Source organism: Salvelinus fontinalis, chromosome 3 (assembly GCF_029448725.1).
Source record: "Salvelinus fontinalis isolate EN_2023a chromosome 3, ASM2944872v1, whole genome shotgun sequence".
Lineage (NCBI taxonomy): Eukaryota > Metazoa > Chordata > Actinopteri > Salmoniformes > Salmonidae > Salvelinus > Salvelinus fontinalis.
In genome coordinates, this window is record NC_074667.1 from 52,194,696 (window position 1) to 52,210,935 (window position 16,240).

Below are 16,240 nucleotides of genomic sequence, written 5' to 3' on the forward strand. Positions count from 1 at the left end.
CGAAGCATCTTTACCTATCGCTCCACAAAAGTCTTGGCCCTTGTGGAGCAAGGGATACAACTACTTCAAGGTCTCAGAGCGAGTGACGTCACCGATTGAAACGCTATTAGCACACACCCCGCCTACTAGCAGGCCATTTCATACGGTTACATATAAATAGGAGTGGCAGTATTGATGATAGGCTGCAGAGCCCAGGGTGGATCAACACATTCATTTTTATTAGAGATTAACCCAGGCAGAAATTGTATTATGTCTGTCAGTTGTAGATGGCTTCCAGTTTTGTCTCCAATACAATTCAAATATAAAGACATGTTTTGAAATGGATTGAATGTGTAATGTTCAGTGTAAGAAAAGTTAACATTGAGGTCTGTGGTTGCAGACTACCAAGGAAAGTTTACGAGACTACCAATAAAAGTTTATTTTAATATCTTTAATAATTTTAACAGGGAGGTTGGCCTGTCAATAGCAGCAAAAACACAGTCACAAACAACAATTAACAAGCAGTAGAGAAAAATAAAACTAGTAAAACGGGTAAAGTGACATTTCATGAAGGCTGCGGTCTATTTGTCATTTCAGCAACAAATGGTGGGCAAAGTATTGTGGTGCTGAAGGATAGATCTACAGAAGTCCAGCGAGGACACATGAATAAAAGTAAAATGCCTCTTCTTATTACAACTTATTTTTCTCATGATCCCTACATGACAAAGTTGTTTTGTCAAGATATACTTTTCTGGTATATCTAGACTTCCGTAGTACATCATCTCTGTGTCTGTTATTTGCTTTTGAAAGTAGCCTATTCGGTATGTTACTCAATGGATGAGATAGGGAGAATGACTCACAGCGGTATCAGCCTGTAGTAGGTCTATGCTATGAGTTCTGCTACATAAATTTGAAATAAACCAGGACAAAGTCAGGGGGGAAGGAGAATTAAACAAAATGTTGTGTACAAGTGCAATGCCTGCATAAAGCCTACTGTATATGTAACAGTTTAGCTTCCATCCCTCTCCTCGCCCCTACCTGGGCTCGAACCAGGGACACTCTGCACACATCAACAACAACCACCCTCGAAGCATCGTTACACATCGCGCCACAAAAGCAACTACTTCAAGGTCTCAGAGCGAGTGACGTCACCGACTGAAATACTATTAGCGCGCACCACCGCTAACTATTTCCCATCGGTTACACTCACCTCCCTTTTGACCTCCTCCTTTTCCACAGCAACCAGGGTCACGGCACCAATGTAACAGTTTAGCTTCCGTCCCTCTCCTCACCTCTACCTGGGCTCGAACCAGGGACACTCTGCACACATCGACAACAGCCACCCTCGAAGCATCGTTACCCATCGCGCCACAAAAGTCGCAGCCCTTGCAGAGCAAGGGGAACAACTACTTCAAGGTCTCAGAACAAGTGACGTTACCGATTGAAACGCTATTAGCGGACACCCTGCTAGTTAGCCATTTCACATCGGTTACATATATACTTTCACACAATAGGCCTATTGTATAAAAATATATTTTAGACTCAGTCAAAAAGAAACATTACATAATATTTTGTTTGTAAAAAAAATTGATTAACAGCAGGTGTGAGAGGGAGAGAGGGAGAGAGAGGGAGGGAGTGGGAGAGAGGGAGAGAGGGAGAGGGAGGGAGGGAGTGGGAGAGAGAGTGATAGGGGGGAGAGAGAGGGAGAGGGGGGGGGTCCCTGGTATTACTGTGTTTACTTAGTAAAGGCACAGCTTGTCCTTGGCACCTGCTCTCTGCAGAGCCAGAGACACTGCTGGGTGATGCCTCCTTGTAGGGATGCACAAGAGGCTGCTAAATGTCATGTTATCCAAAAGGATACCAAGACGTAGGCCTACGTTTACTTAATCCTTATGATCACCCTAAAATCCCCTGTGTGTGTCTGTGTGTGTGTGTGTGTGTGTGTGTGTGTGTGTGTGTGTGTGTGTGTGTGTGTGTGTGTGTGTGTGTGTGTGTGTGTGTGTGTGTGTGTGTGTGTGTGTGTGTGTGTGTGTGTGTGTGTGTGTGTGCGTGCAGGGCCAGTTTGATGCAGGGGCTTACCAAGTCTGCATCAAGCCCCTGGGCCCAGGCCTGTGGAAGCCCCTGGGCCCAGGCCTGTGGGAGGCCCAAGAGGAAACCCCTCCCCCCAAAAAGAAAATATGTACTGTATATATTATATATGTAGTATATATTTAGTATTTTTTTTACTGTATCTACCAATGAGTGTAGACAGCCTGCTGCTGCCGCTCTGCAAATCATCAGATTGGGGAGGAGAGGAGGTAGGTGGCCTTCGTGGGTAACCGGGGTCCCTGCCTTGATCGGGTAACTGATGAAATGAATACAAAATAAAAAATAAACGGCATAATAAATAAATGTGAATTGTCAATTGTGTGAGTCAGGGGCTGGGCCCTTTAGTAGCCTACTGTACCCCATGATATACAGTCGCAGTCAAAAGTTTGGACACACCTACTCATTCGAGGGTTTTTCTTTATTATTACTATTTTCTAAATTGTAGAATAATAGTGAAGACATCAAAACGATGAAATAACAAATATGGAATCATATAGTAACCAAAAAGATTTTAAACAAATCAGAATATATTTTATATTTTACATTCTTCAAAGTAGCTACCCTTTGCCTTGATGACAGCTTTGCACACCCTTGGCATTCTCTCAACCAGATTCATGAGGTAGTCACCTGGAATGCATTTCAACTAACCTTATTAACTTCTTGACGCTAGGGGTCAGATATATATATATATTTTTTAAATAACGTTCCCAAGGTAAACGGACTATTTCTCAGGTCCAAATCGTAGAATATGCATATAATTTACAGATTAGGATAGAAAACACTCCAAAGTTTCTAAAACTGTCAAAATATTGCCTGTGAGTATAACAAAACTGATTTTGCAGGCGAAAACCTGAGGAAATCTAACCCGGAAGTGATTTTCTTTTTTTTTTAAATCTGTGTTTCATTTCCCGTCTTTCTTCCATTTAAAAGGGTATCAACCAGATTCCTTTTCCAATGGCTTCCTCAGGCTGTGATCAGGCTTTAGACATAGTTTCAGGCTTTTATTTAGAAAAATTAGCGAGATTTTAAAAACTAGTCAGGAACTTTGATTAGATTAGAGAGGTAGCTCTCCATTTTCTTTCTCTCTTTTATTGAATAGGTTACGGTCCGGTTGAAATATTATCGATTATGTATGTTAAAAACAACCTGAGGATTGATTATATAAAACATTTGACATGTTTCTACGAACATTACGGATACTTTTTGGAATTTTCGCCGAACGGAACGAGGCTGTGGTTTTCTGAACATAAAGCGCAACCCAAATGGCGTTTCTTTGTTATAAAAGTAATATTTATCGAACAAAAATAACATTTATTGTGTAACTGGGAGTCTCGTGAGTGCAAACATCCGAAGATTATCAAAGGAAAGCGATCAATTTTATTGCTTTTCTGACTTTCGTGACCATGCTAATTTGGGGCTAGCTGTTCTAGCATTGATTGATACACTCACAAAAGCTTGGATTGCTTTCGCTGTAAAACACATTTTCAAAATCTGACACGATAGGTGGATTAACAACAAGCTAAGCTGTGTTTTGGTATATTTCACTTGTGATTGCATGATTATAAATATTTTTTGTAATATTTGGCGCCCTGCAATTCAGCGGTTGTTTAGGAAAATCATCCCGCTAAAGGGATCCGTAGTGCCAAGAAGTTTACCAGCATGGCTACCACAGCATTCTGCAGCAAAATGCCAACCCATCTGGTTTGCGCTTAGTGGGACTATCATTTGTTTTTCAACAGGACAATGACCCAACACACCTCAAGGTTATGTAAGGGCTATTTGACCAATAAGGAGAGTGATGGAGTGCTGCATCAGATGACCTGGCCTCAACCCAATTGAGATGGTTTGTGATGAGTTGGACCGCAGAGTGAAGGAAAAGCAGCCAACAAGTGCTCAGCATATGTGGGAACTCCTTCAAGACTGTTGGAAAAGCATTCCAGGTGCAGCTGGTTGAGAGAATGCCAAGAGTGTCAAGGCAAAGGGTAGCTACTTTGAAGAATGTAAAATATATCATATTTTTGATTTGTTTAACACTTTTTTGGTTACTACATGATTCCATATGTGTTATTTCATGGTTTTGATGTCTTTACTATTATTCTACAATGTGGAAAAAAGTACAAATAAGAAAAACCCTTGAATGAGTAGGTGTGTCCAAACTTTTGACTGGTACTGTATAAATATATACTGCATACAGTTGAAGTCGGAAATTTACATTCACTTAGGTTGGAGTCATTAAAACAAGTTTTTCAACTACTCCACAAATGTCTTGTTAACAAACTATAGTTTTACTTTGTGCATGACACAAGTAATTTTTCCAACAATTGTTTACAGACAGATTTCACTGTATCACAATTCCAGTGGGTCAGAAGTTTACATACACTAAGTTGACTGTGCATTTAAACAGCGTGGAAAATTCTTGAAAATTATGTCATGGCTTTAGAAGCTTCTGATAGGCTAATTGACATCATTTGAGTCAATTGGAGGTGTAACTGTGGATGTATTTCAAGGCCTACCTTCAAACTCACTGCCTCTTCGCTTGACATCATGGGAAAAAAATTTAAAAATCAGCCAAGACCTCAGAAAAATAATTGGAAGCAATGTCTGGACAAAGCATCCTTGGGAGCAATGTCCAAACACCTGAAGGTACCACGTTCATCTGTTCAAACAATAGTACGCAGGTATAAACACCATGAAACCACGCAGCCGTCATACCGCTCAGGAAGGAGACGCGTTCTGTCTCCTAGAGATGAACGTACTTTGGTGTGAAAAATACAAATCAATCCCAGAACAACAGCAAAGAACCTTGTGAAAATGCTGGAGGAAACGGGTACAAAAGTATCTATATCCACTGTAAAACGAGTCCTATATCGACATAACCTGAAAGGCTGCTCAGCAAGGAAGAAGCCACGGCTCCAAAACCGCCATAAAAAAGCTAGACTACGGTTTGCAACTGCACATGGGGACAAAGATCGTACTTTTTGGAAAAATGTCCTTTGTACTGATGAAACAAAAGTAGAATTGATTGGCCATAATGACCATCGTTATGTTTGGAGGAAAAAGGGGGCGGCTTGCAAGCCGAACAACACCATCCCAGCCGTGAAGCACGAGGGTGGCAGCATCATGTTGTGGGGGTGCTTTGCTGCAGGAGGGACTGGTGCACTTCACAAAATAGATGGTAACATGAGGAAGTAAAATTATGTGGATATATTGAAGTAACATCTCAAGACATCAGTTAGGAAGTTAATGCTTGGTCGCAAATGGGTCTTCCAAATGGACAATGACCTCAATCATACTTCCAAAGTTGTGGCAAAATGGCTTAAGGACAACAAAATCAAGGTATTGGAGTGGCCATCACAAAGCTCTGACTTCAATCCCATGGAAAATTTGCGGGCAGAACTGAAAAAGGCGTGTGCGAGCAAGGAGGCCTACAAACCTGAGTCAGTTACACCAGCTCTGTCAGGAGGAATGGGCCAAAATTCACCCAACATATTGTGGGAAGCTTGTGGAAGGCAATCCGAAACATTTGACCTAAATTAAACAATTTAAAGGCAATGCTACCAAATACTAATTGAGTGTATGTAAACCTCTGACCCACTGGGAATGTGATGAAAGAAATAAAAGCTGAAATAAATCATTCTCTCTACTATTATTCTTACATTTCACATTCTGAAAATAAAGTGGTGATCCTAACTGACCTAAGTTGGGGAACTTTTACTAGGATTAAATGTCAGGAATTGTGAAAAACTGAGTTTAAATGTATTTGGCTAAGGTGTATGTAAACTTCCAACTTCAACTGTATATGTTTCCTCCTAATATTCACTTCATTGGCCTGGGCTATTGTTTGTTTGAATTGATCTCAATTTGTCAGTCAGAGTTGGCACTCATGTCTTTTGTGTAGTATTAAAACAAATGCAGCTGTCTTCTGTCATGCAAATGACTTAGAATTGCATGAAATGCTTTTTTAAAAGAGTGATTTTTTTTCGAACCCTGCAACAACAAAAAATCTCCATGTGTGGACATCCTAAAAACGCTCAACTGTAGCCTACACCACATGGCAAACGTTATTATGGCTTTATTGTAAATGCTCTATTTCTTTTTTTTACCACGCATTGAATTGCATTTTAGTGCACGGATTTGTTTACAGAAAATGATGGTGTGCCTGGAAGAGAAAAAAAACAAAGGCTTTGATTTCTTAATCTGGCCCTGTGTGTTTGTGTGTGTGTGTGTCTGTGTTTGTGTGTGTGTGTGTGTGTGACACAATGGAGGCTCCTCAGAGGAGAAAGGGCCTCCCGGGTGGCGCAGTGGTCTAGGGCACTGCATCGCAGTGCTAGCTGCGCCACCAGAGTCTCTGGGTTCGCGCCCAGGCTGGGTTGGGTTCGCGTCCAGGCTCTGTCGCAGCCGGCCGCAACCGGGAGGTCCGTGGGGCGACGCACAATTGGCATAGCGTCGTCCGGGTTAGGGAGGGTTTGGCCGGTAGGGATATCCTTGTCTCAGTATGTAAAAATGTAATAGAATGTATGCACTCTACTGTAAGTCGCTCTGGATAAGAGCGTCTGCTAAATGACTAAAATGTAAAAATGTAAAAGGGGAGGGCCAAACCCTGCTCAGTGAATTTCATAAAAATAAAAATACTGAAACATTTCAAAAGTTATAATTTTTAGATAAAACTATGCTGAACATATTCACGTAACCAAATAATTGATTAAACACACCGTTATGTAATGAAGATCTACAGTAGCCTCAACCGCACTCTGTAGGGTAGCACCATGGTGTTCCTGTCCTCTGTGTACATTGACATCAATACAAAACCTAGGAGGCTTGAGGTTCCCACCCCCTTCCATAGACTTACACAGTAATTATGACAACTTCCAGAGGACGTCCTCCATCCTATCAGAGCTCTTGCAGCATGAACTGACATGTTATCCACCCAATCAAAGGATCAGAGAATAAATCTAGTACTGAAAGCATAAGCTACAGCTAGCTATCACTGCACTGCGGTGCATAAAATGTGGTGAGTAGTTGACACAAAGAGAGAGAAAGACAATAGTTGAACAGTTTTGAACAACTTAATTTCTTAAAAAATTAAGAAGCAAGAGAGTGATATTTGGTTGTATTTTTTTCACTTACTGCCTACCTCCTCACGCCATTTGCACACACTGTATATAGGCTTTCTTTTTTTTCTATTGTGTTATTGACTTGTTATTGGCTTGTTTATTCCATGTGTAACTCTGTGTTGTTGTTTGTGTCGCACTGCTTTGCTTTATCTTGGCCAGGTAGCAGTTGTAAATGAGAACTTGTTCTCAACTAGCCTACCTGGTTAAATAAAGGATCATTATTTTTTTATTTTTTTTAACTTTCACTTACTTAGCTAGCGAATGCTTCTTGCTAGTTAGCCTACTCAAACACCTGGCTCAAACAGAGAGGGATGATATGTTAGTTAGCTGGCTATCCAACACTGGAACTCTTCCAAGTCAAGGTAAGCTTTTGGTTTTATTAATTTAATGGCACCAGGGCCCACCAGTGTAACTACTAAACTGCTTGCTGACTGTAGACTGTACTGCATGATTGTAGCGGTTTACTAACACTTTAGTTCTAGTAGCTATGTTGACTAAGATGCTAGCTAACATGATGACAACGATGTAGGCTGTGTGTAGCGGTTTGAATTGGTTTGAATTTGATTTGGCTTGGAAAGGTTTTTTCGCCTGGTCACAGACAGCTAATGTATTGTGCACTGAAGTCTGCCCACAAGCGAAGGGAAAATGTGAGAGGAGGAGAGCGCGTAGATGTGAGAAGGAATTATACAATTATAAAAGGGATCATGCTGTTTGTATGTGGCTGCTATGAAAGTGAACTGTGTTTGCGTGTGATCAGGGGTGTATTCATTCCGCCGATTCTGTTGAAAAACTTTTCTTCAACGGAAGCAAACGGGAATAAACATACCTGAATTTATCCAATAAAAACTGTTGTTTGCAACTGTTGGACTAATGATTACACCCTAGATCAGCTCAATGCAGGCAAGAGTGTGCAAGGCGCTATTGAATGTATCCGTCACCTTAATTACTCAAATTTCTCTCTACCTGTTTACGTCGTAAACTTATAGGCTAGGTTGTGGCAACCTCATGATGGGTATAGGGAAAATTAAAGTAGCACGTAGTAGCCTACACCTATCGATGTTACATTGAGCTGGGTGAATGGAATATGAATGCTAGTCATCCAATATGCTGTAATAGAAATAAGGCCATGCTCATTAAAAACATTTTTGGCCTCCCTCATCTTAAATGGCACCGACCGCCACTGGTGTGTGTGTGTGTGTGTACGCCTACTGAGAAAGTCACCCAGACTTTGCTGTGACAAAATGAAAGAAAAACATTGACACCAATTGACAGAGTTGCTGCAGAACTGCATCCGAGTGTCTTTGATTGTGGAACTATTTTTGTTTAAAATATAACCAATTAACATCTGACTGTTGAGCAATGCTGACTGTGTAAGTAAAATACTAGCATCTAACTATAATCATGGAAACATGATTCATTTCAATCGACCTATGGAAACAATACAAAATATTTATCTAGACCTATACACACTGCTCAAAAAAATAAAGGGAACACTAAAATAACACATCCTAGATCTGAATGAATTAAATATTCTTAATAAATACTTTTTTCTTTACATAGTTGAATGTGCTGACAACAAAATCACACAAAAATTATCAATGGAAATCAAATTTATCAACCCATGGAGGTGTGGATTTGGAGTCACACTCAAAATTAAAGTGGAAAGCGACAGTACAGGCTGATCCAACTTTGATATAATGTCCTTAAAACAAGTCAAAATGAGGCTCAGTAGTGTGTGTGGCCTCCACGTGCCTGTATGACCTCCCTACAATGCCTGGGCATGCTCCTGATGAGGTGGCGGATGGTCTCCTGAGGCATCTCCTCCCAGACCTGGACTAAAGCATCCGCCAAACTCCTGGACAGTCTGTGGTGCAACGTGGCGTTGGTGGATGGAGTGAGACATGATTTCCCAGATGTGCTCAATTGGATTCAGTTCTGGGGAACGGGCGGGCCAGTCCATAGCATCAATGCCTTCCTCTTGCAGGAACTGCTGACACACTCCAGCCACATGAGGTCTAGCATTGTCTTGCATTAGGAGGAACCCAGGGCCAACCGCACCAGCATATGGTCTCACAAGGGGTCTGAGGATCTCATCTCGGTACCTAATGGCAGTCAGGCTACCTCTGGCGAGCACATGGAGGGCTGTGCGGACCCCAAAGAAATGCCACCCCACACCATGACTGACCCACCGCCAACCGGTCATGCTGGAGGATGTTGCAGGCAGGAGAAGGTTCTCCACAGCGTCTCCAGACTCTGTCACATCTGTCACGTGCTCAGTGTGAACCTGCTTTCATCTGTGAAGAGCACAGGGCGCCAGTGGCGAATTTGCCAATCTTGGTGTTCTCGGGCTTATGCCAAACGTCCTGCACGGTGTTGGGCTGTAAGCACAACCCCCACCTGTGGACGTCGGGCCCTCATACCACCCTCATGGAGTCTGTTTCTGACCGTTTGAGCAGACACATGCACATTTGTGGCCTGCTGGAGGTCATTTTGCAGGGCTCTGGCAGTGCTTCTCCTGCTCAAAGGCGGAGGTAGCGGTCCTGCTGCTGGGTTGTTGCCCTCCTACGGCCTCCTCCACGTCTCCTGATGTACTGGCCTGTCTCCTGGTAGCGCCTCCATGCTCTGGACACTACGCTGACAGACACAGCAAACCTTCTTGCCACAGCTCGCATTGATGTGCCATCCTGGATGAGCTGCACTACCTGAGCCACTTGTGTGGGTTGTAGACTCCGTCTCATGCTACCACTAGAGTGAAAGCACCGCCTGCATTCAAAAGTGACCAAAACATCAGCCAGGAAGTATAGGAACTGAGAAGTGGTCTGTGGTCACCACCTGCAGAACCACACCTTTATTGGGGGTGTCTTGCTAATTGCCTATAATTTCCACCTGTTGTCTATTCCATTTGCACAACAGCATGTGAAATTTATTGTCAATCAGTGTTGCTTCCTAAGTGGACAGTTTGATTTCACAGAAGTGTGATTGACTTGGAGTTACACTGTGTTGTTTAAGTGTTCCCTTTATTTTTTTGAGCAGTGTATAAAACCAATATGAGTTCAGCAAAAACAAAAAAAAGAGAAAAAAGGGGCCATATACTGGCACTGCACTTATCTGACATCTACATAAGGTGTGTTCATAAATTTACTCTGGAGTTCCTGAGGGCGCTCAGAGTGCGTTGGTAAATTCAGAGCTTTATCAGATTGTCCTTTCATAAATTCAGAGCGCACACTAGAAGCTCTGGCCAAGGAGTAAGTAAGTATGGTTGATCCGAGCTTTCTGACCTCACAATGGCACTCGAGCACCCAAGCAAACTGGCTAAAGTTGGCTAGCTACTTCCAGACACAAATGAGAGAACGCCTCATTTCACTCGCCCTAGTTATGCTGTGTACATGTTATCTAGAGCGTTGGTGACTGTAACAATGTAAGTACATTTACTGACACAGGTCATTTTCAAGGGTGTTGCACGTTCGTAAATTCCTCAGTTATTCTGTGCTCTGAAATTACGAACGCAAACATAACAACGCCTCTCTCTCGCGAGGTTTTCACTGGCTAATTGTAAATGCGACTTTCAAATTAGATCCCGCCCTAGCCACAGTAAAAAAAAAATCCCACTGCGTCAAATCAAGTGCACGAAAGGGAATTTAATGCACTGTAGGCTGTATACATTGTAACACACTTAATAACTATCATCAATTTGACACATCACGCGGCCTACCTAGCTTTAGAACTTGTTGTCAATGTATAAAGAGTTTGCGTTTACTATGTATGAGAATTCTTGAAAAAAAAAGAGAAATAGTTAAATAACCAAGAATGTTGACAACTTATTCTAATAATGACGTTTTGAAAAAGGTGGATGTAGCCTAATAATGGAAATACGTAAGCACTTATGCAGTAATAGGTCTAATCTATATGCATAGGCCTAGTCAAAAATGTATTAGAATCCTGAGGTGACGACGAGGGAGCCTTCAAAGGTTGCTGCTGGTCCTTTTGCAGAGGTGTTGGTGTGAGTATTTTAGCACTAATAATAACAGTTAATTTAGGATCATTTAAGGTAATCCCCTCAAACCTAGACAACACTGCTGCAAGTGTAACTATTTTAACATAAAAGGCCAATACGATCATGTAGGTCTGCACAAAATGAGGGGCAGACCCGTATCTTTTTTAACTGCGTGATTGGTTCTAAACCTCGAACGGGAGGGGGATACGGTTGCTGCGTTACTCGATCAGCTGTTTTGATTACATTTGGAAAGAAACAGTTCCAAAGACCAGACAGAGAATCAAGAACAGACGCACATCTTTGGGGAAAAAAGATGGTATAAACCGATACCTCATCAAATGAAAACGCATTAATGAAGGAATCGGTTACAACATCTCATCAAATACAATTTTGGGGTTAACAGAATGTCCTACTCAAACTGGGAAATATTCTGTGAATATAGGTAAGTTTTATTTGCCGTTTGTCTTTCTATTTATAGCTATCATCTGCGTGCATCCAAACCGGTCCTTTATGAACACAGTTTGCAGAATTTTGTAATTGACAGGCATTCTCCAATGCTGTAACATGAATGCAAGAGGGGCGTCTTTACAAAAAGGAGATCATTAAAAATGTCTGTGTTCTATTATTATCCAGTCTTTCGGTCGCTGAACTACCGCTGGCTGTCATTGCAGCTGCCCCAATTTCAGACGAGACTTTGGTGTTATGTCACCTGCACCAAAGGAGTAGGTCTAACTTTCATATCCAGTTTTTAATTTCAAAGTTCTTTCTCTGCTGATATAAGGCTAATGTTCAGGTTTTCTTTGTCATCGTGAAATGGTTTGTTTAGCCTTTCAGTGGTATCCCAGCCTCGTCCCTTCCTTGATTCCTGCTCAAGCTGTTGTTTAGGTTTTGAATAATGACGTCAGTTGCATACACATCTGACGCATTCAGGAACGATAATCAAAGCTTGATGATGAGTTGGTTATATAAATCAGTTGTGTAGTACTAGTGCAAAAACCAACACCTGGACCTAGTGGGAGGAGGCCCAGCAATAGGCCACATATTTGCTCAGCTTAGTAGCTGCCAAGTATTTATATTTACACAAAATGATGACCCGAGGGGTGCTGTTTTGGAGCCTCCATGCTTCCATCTTGGTACTCCCACACGTTGTAGAAAAATATTTTGGAAGCTATAAAAATGATGTTATTAGTGTCTACATTTGTTTTTGCCACGTTTATTCTATTACAGACACCTTAATGCATACTTTTAAATTATGTTATGTGAGCTAAACATACAAATAAAGGATTTTTTGGGGGTATATCTTAAGTATACTTGTTTAAATACACTGAACAAAAATATAAAGGCAACAATTTCAAAGATTTTATTGAGTTACATTTTTTATAAGGAAATCAGTCAATTGAAATAAATGGCGAAGTAATTATAATTTAGCAATTTACACTGGAGTGATATATGTACAGATGAGGATGTGCAAGTAGAAATACTGGTGTGCAAAAGAGTAGAAAAACAGATATGGGAATGAGGTAGGTAGGTAGTTGGTTGGATGGGCTATTTACAGACGGGCTGTGTACAGCTGCAGCGATCGGTAAGCTGTTCTGACAGCTGACGCTTAAAGTTAGTGAGGGAGATATGTCTCCAACTTCAGTGATTTAAAAAAAAGAAAAAAAAGAAATTTTATTTTTTTGCAATTCGTTCCAGTCATTGGCAGCAGAGAACTGGAAGGAAAGGCTGCCAAACGAGGTGTTGGCTTTGGGGATGACTAGAGAAATATACCTGCTGGAGCACTTGCTACGGGTGGGTGTTGCAATGGTGACCAGTGAGCTGAGATAAGGCAGAGCTTTACCTAGCAAAGACTTATAGATTACCTGGAGCCAGTGGGTTTGGCGACGAATATGTAGCGAGGACCAGCCAACGAGAGCATACAGGTCGCAGTGGTGGGTCGTATATGGGGCTTTGGTGACAAAACGGATGGCACTGTGATATACTGCATCCAATTTGCTGAGTAGAGTGTTGGAGGCTATTTTGTAAATGACATTGCCGAAGTCAAGGATCGGTAGGATAGGCAGTTTTACGAAGGTATGTTTGCATGAGTGAACGATGCTTTGTTGCGAAATAGGAAGCCGGTTCTAGATTTTATTTTGGATTGGAGATGCTTAATGTGAGTCTGGAATGAGTTTACAGTCTAACCAGACACCTAGGTATTTGTAGTTGTCCACATATTCTAAGTCAGAACCGTCCAGAGTAGTGATGCTAGACAGGCGGGCAGGTGTGGGCAGCGATCAGTTGAAGAGCATGCATTTAGTTTTACTTGCATTTAAGTGTATTTGGAGGCCACGGAAGGAGTGTTGTATGGCATTGAAGCTCGTCTGGAGGTTGGTTAACACAGTGTCCAAAGAAGGGCCAGATGTATACAGAATGGTTTCGTCTGCGTAGAGGTGGATCAGAGAATCACCAGCAGCAAGAGCGACATCATTAATGTTTACAAAGAAAAGAGTCGACCCAAGGATTGAACCCTGTGGCACCACCATAGAGACTGCCAGAGGTCCGGACAACAGGCCCTCCAATTTGACAACACTGTACTCTGTCTGAGAAGTAGTTGGTGAACCAGGCGAGGCAGTCATTTGAGAAACCAAGACTGTTAAGTCTGCTGATAAGAATGTGGTGATTGACAGAGTCAAAAGCCTTGGCCAGGTTTCCAATCTTTGGGGATCTCAGACGATACGAAAGAGAGGTTGAACAGGCTAGTAATAGGGGTTGCAACAATTGTGGCGGATACTTTTAGAAAGAGAGGGTCCAGATTGTCAAGCCCAGCTGATTTGTAGGGGTCCAGATTTTGCAGCTCTTTCAGAACATCAGCTATCTGGATTTGGGTGAAGGAGAAATGGGGGAGGCTTGGGCAAGTTGCTGTGGGGGGTGCAGGGCTGTTGACCGGGGTAGGGGTAGCCAGGTGGAAGCATGGCCAGCCGTAGAAAAATTCTTATTGAAATTCTCAATTATCGTGGATTTATCGGTGGTGACAGTGTTTCCTAGCCTCAGTGCAGTGGGCAGCTGGGAGGAGGTGACAATGTTGTTACAGCAGGTTTGAGTTATGGGACCCAGACTTTATGACAATGTTTTTCTCAACCAGGTCTTTGTGAGAAGTATTTTGATACCCAAAGCCTCTGCTGCTACGTCTAAGTTTCCTGCCAAAGAAAGGAGAGGAAAGGACATCACAACCAAGTCTGTGACCCAGAGTCCGAGACAACACCTTCAACCGCCGCACAGAACCCAGTCATGTTCAGAAGGCTCACAAGTCTGTTTTTTGGAAGAGATGATGACATCTCTACAGACCAGAGGACATCCACCCCTGCAGAAATGATTGAGGAAGGGTGGCTTCTGATCAACCATCAAGGTCAGTCTCACAGGAAGTAGTGGTTGGACTGTAGCTACATAGTGTGCTCTGCTAGAGGAAATATGGGTAACGCTGGCTCTCTTGTTGCTCTACAGAAGTGAACCCATTGGAGGAGCAGGTAGTGGAGTGTGCTAACACATCTATCTACAGAAGTTCACCTGTCATTGAGGAGACTGAACCCATCTCAGAAACTGGCGTCAGGTGAGAGAGACTTTTGTGCATTTGACACAGGAAGTTGTCAAAGCATTTTACAATATTCGTGTTCTGCCACTGATTCCAAATATTTGATTGTCCTCGTGTATATGTGAACAGATGTGGGTGTGCATTTGTGGGCTTACAAGCATTTGTTTCTCTGCAGGATGTCAGAACCAGAGGTCCCAGTCCAAAGAAGCACCACCAGCCCCAGCCGGATCATTCGTGTATCAGTGTCCATGGCTGGACAGCTGGCTAAGGTCTCGCAGGTTGCTCGTGTCCAGAGGGCTCAGACCCGGGTGGACCGCCACCACCTCACAGGGAGCTGCATCCAGCGGCAGAACTGTGTCCGCCAGCGAGCTCACCGCCACTCACCCCGCACACGCACAACCTACCTCCAACAGCCAGGCCACCACAACTTCAGCCACTGAACACCCAGCACCAGGGAGTGCTTTTAACACAAGAACAACAGGGACCTTTAATCTGCTCACACCATGCACACACAAACAGACATGCTCAGACACCTTCACAAATGCAACATAAATTGATTGGCAGCATATTTCCGTATAGTGAAATAAAGTCATAATTCAAACACATTTTGCATAGTTCAATATTGTGTAGATTGAGGTATTTCCCAAAGGAATCCTATCTACCCCATTTGATTCAAAACACTAAGCTTGTTACTTGGAATTGTCACTTGTTCACTGGCAGCTAAAAATTACTTTTGAACCTGTACTGTACATGACAAGAGAATGAAGATGTGAACATATCAAGGAATAAGTTATACTAAATATTTCTGAAACTAAAAGCATTGTATTTGGAACAAAACACTCACCAAACCCTAAACCTCAACTAAATCTTGTAATAAATAATGTGGAATTTGAGTAAATTGAGATGACTAAACTGTTTGGAGTAACCCTAGATTGTAAACTGTTATGGCCAAAACATATTGATGCAGTAGTGGCTAAGATGGGGAGAAGTCTGTTTATAATAAAGCAATGCTCTGCCTTCTTAACAACACTATCAACAAGGCAGGTCCTACAGGCCCTAGTTTTGTCTCACCTTGACTACTGTTCAGTCGTGTGGTCAGGTGCCACAAAAAAGGACTTAGGAAAATTGCAATTGGCTCAGAACAGGGCAGCACGGATGGCCCTTGGATGTACACAGAGATAGTGGAGGAGAGATTGACTTCATCACTACTTTTATAAGAGGTATTGACATGTTGAATGCACCAAGCTGTCTGTTTGAACTACTGGCACACAGCTCAGACACCCATGCATACCCCACAAGACATGCCACAAGAGGTCACTTCACAGTCCCCAAGTCCAGAACAGACTATGGGAGGCACACAGTACTACATAGAGCCATGACTACATGGCACTCTATTCCACATCAAGTAACTGATGCAAGCAGTAAAATTAGATTGAAAAAAAACAGATTAAAAAACACCTTCTGGAATAGCGGGGACTGTTAAGCAACACAAAC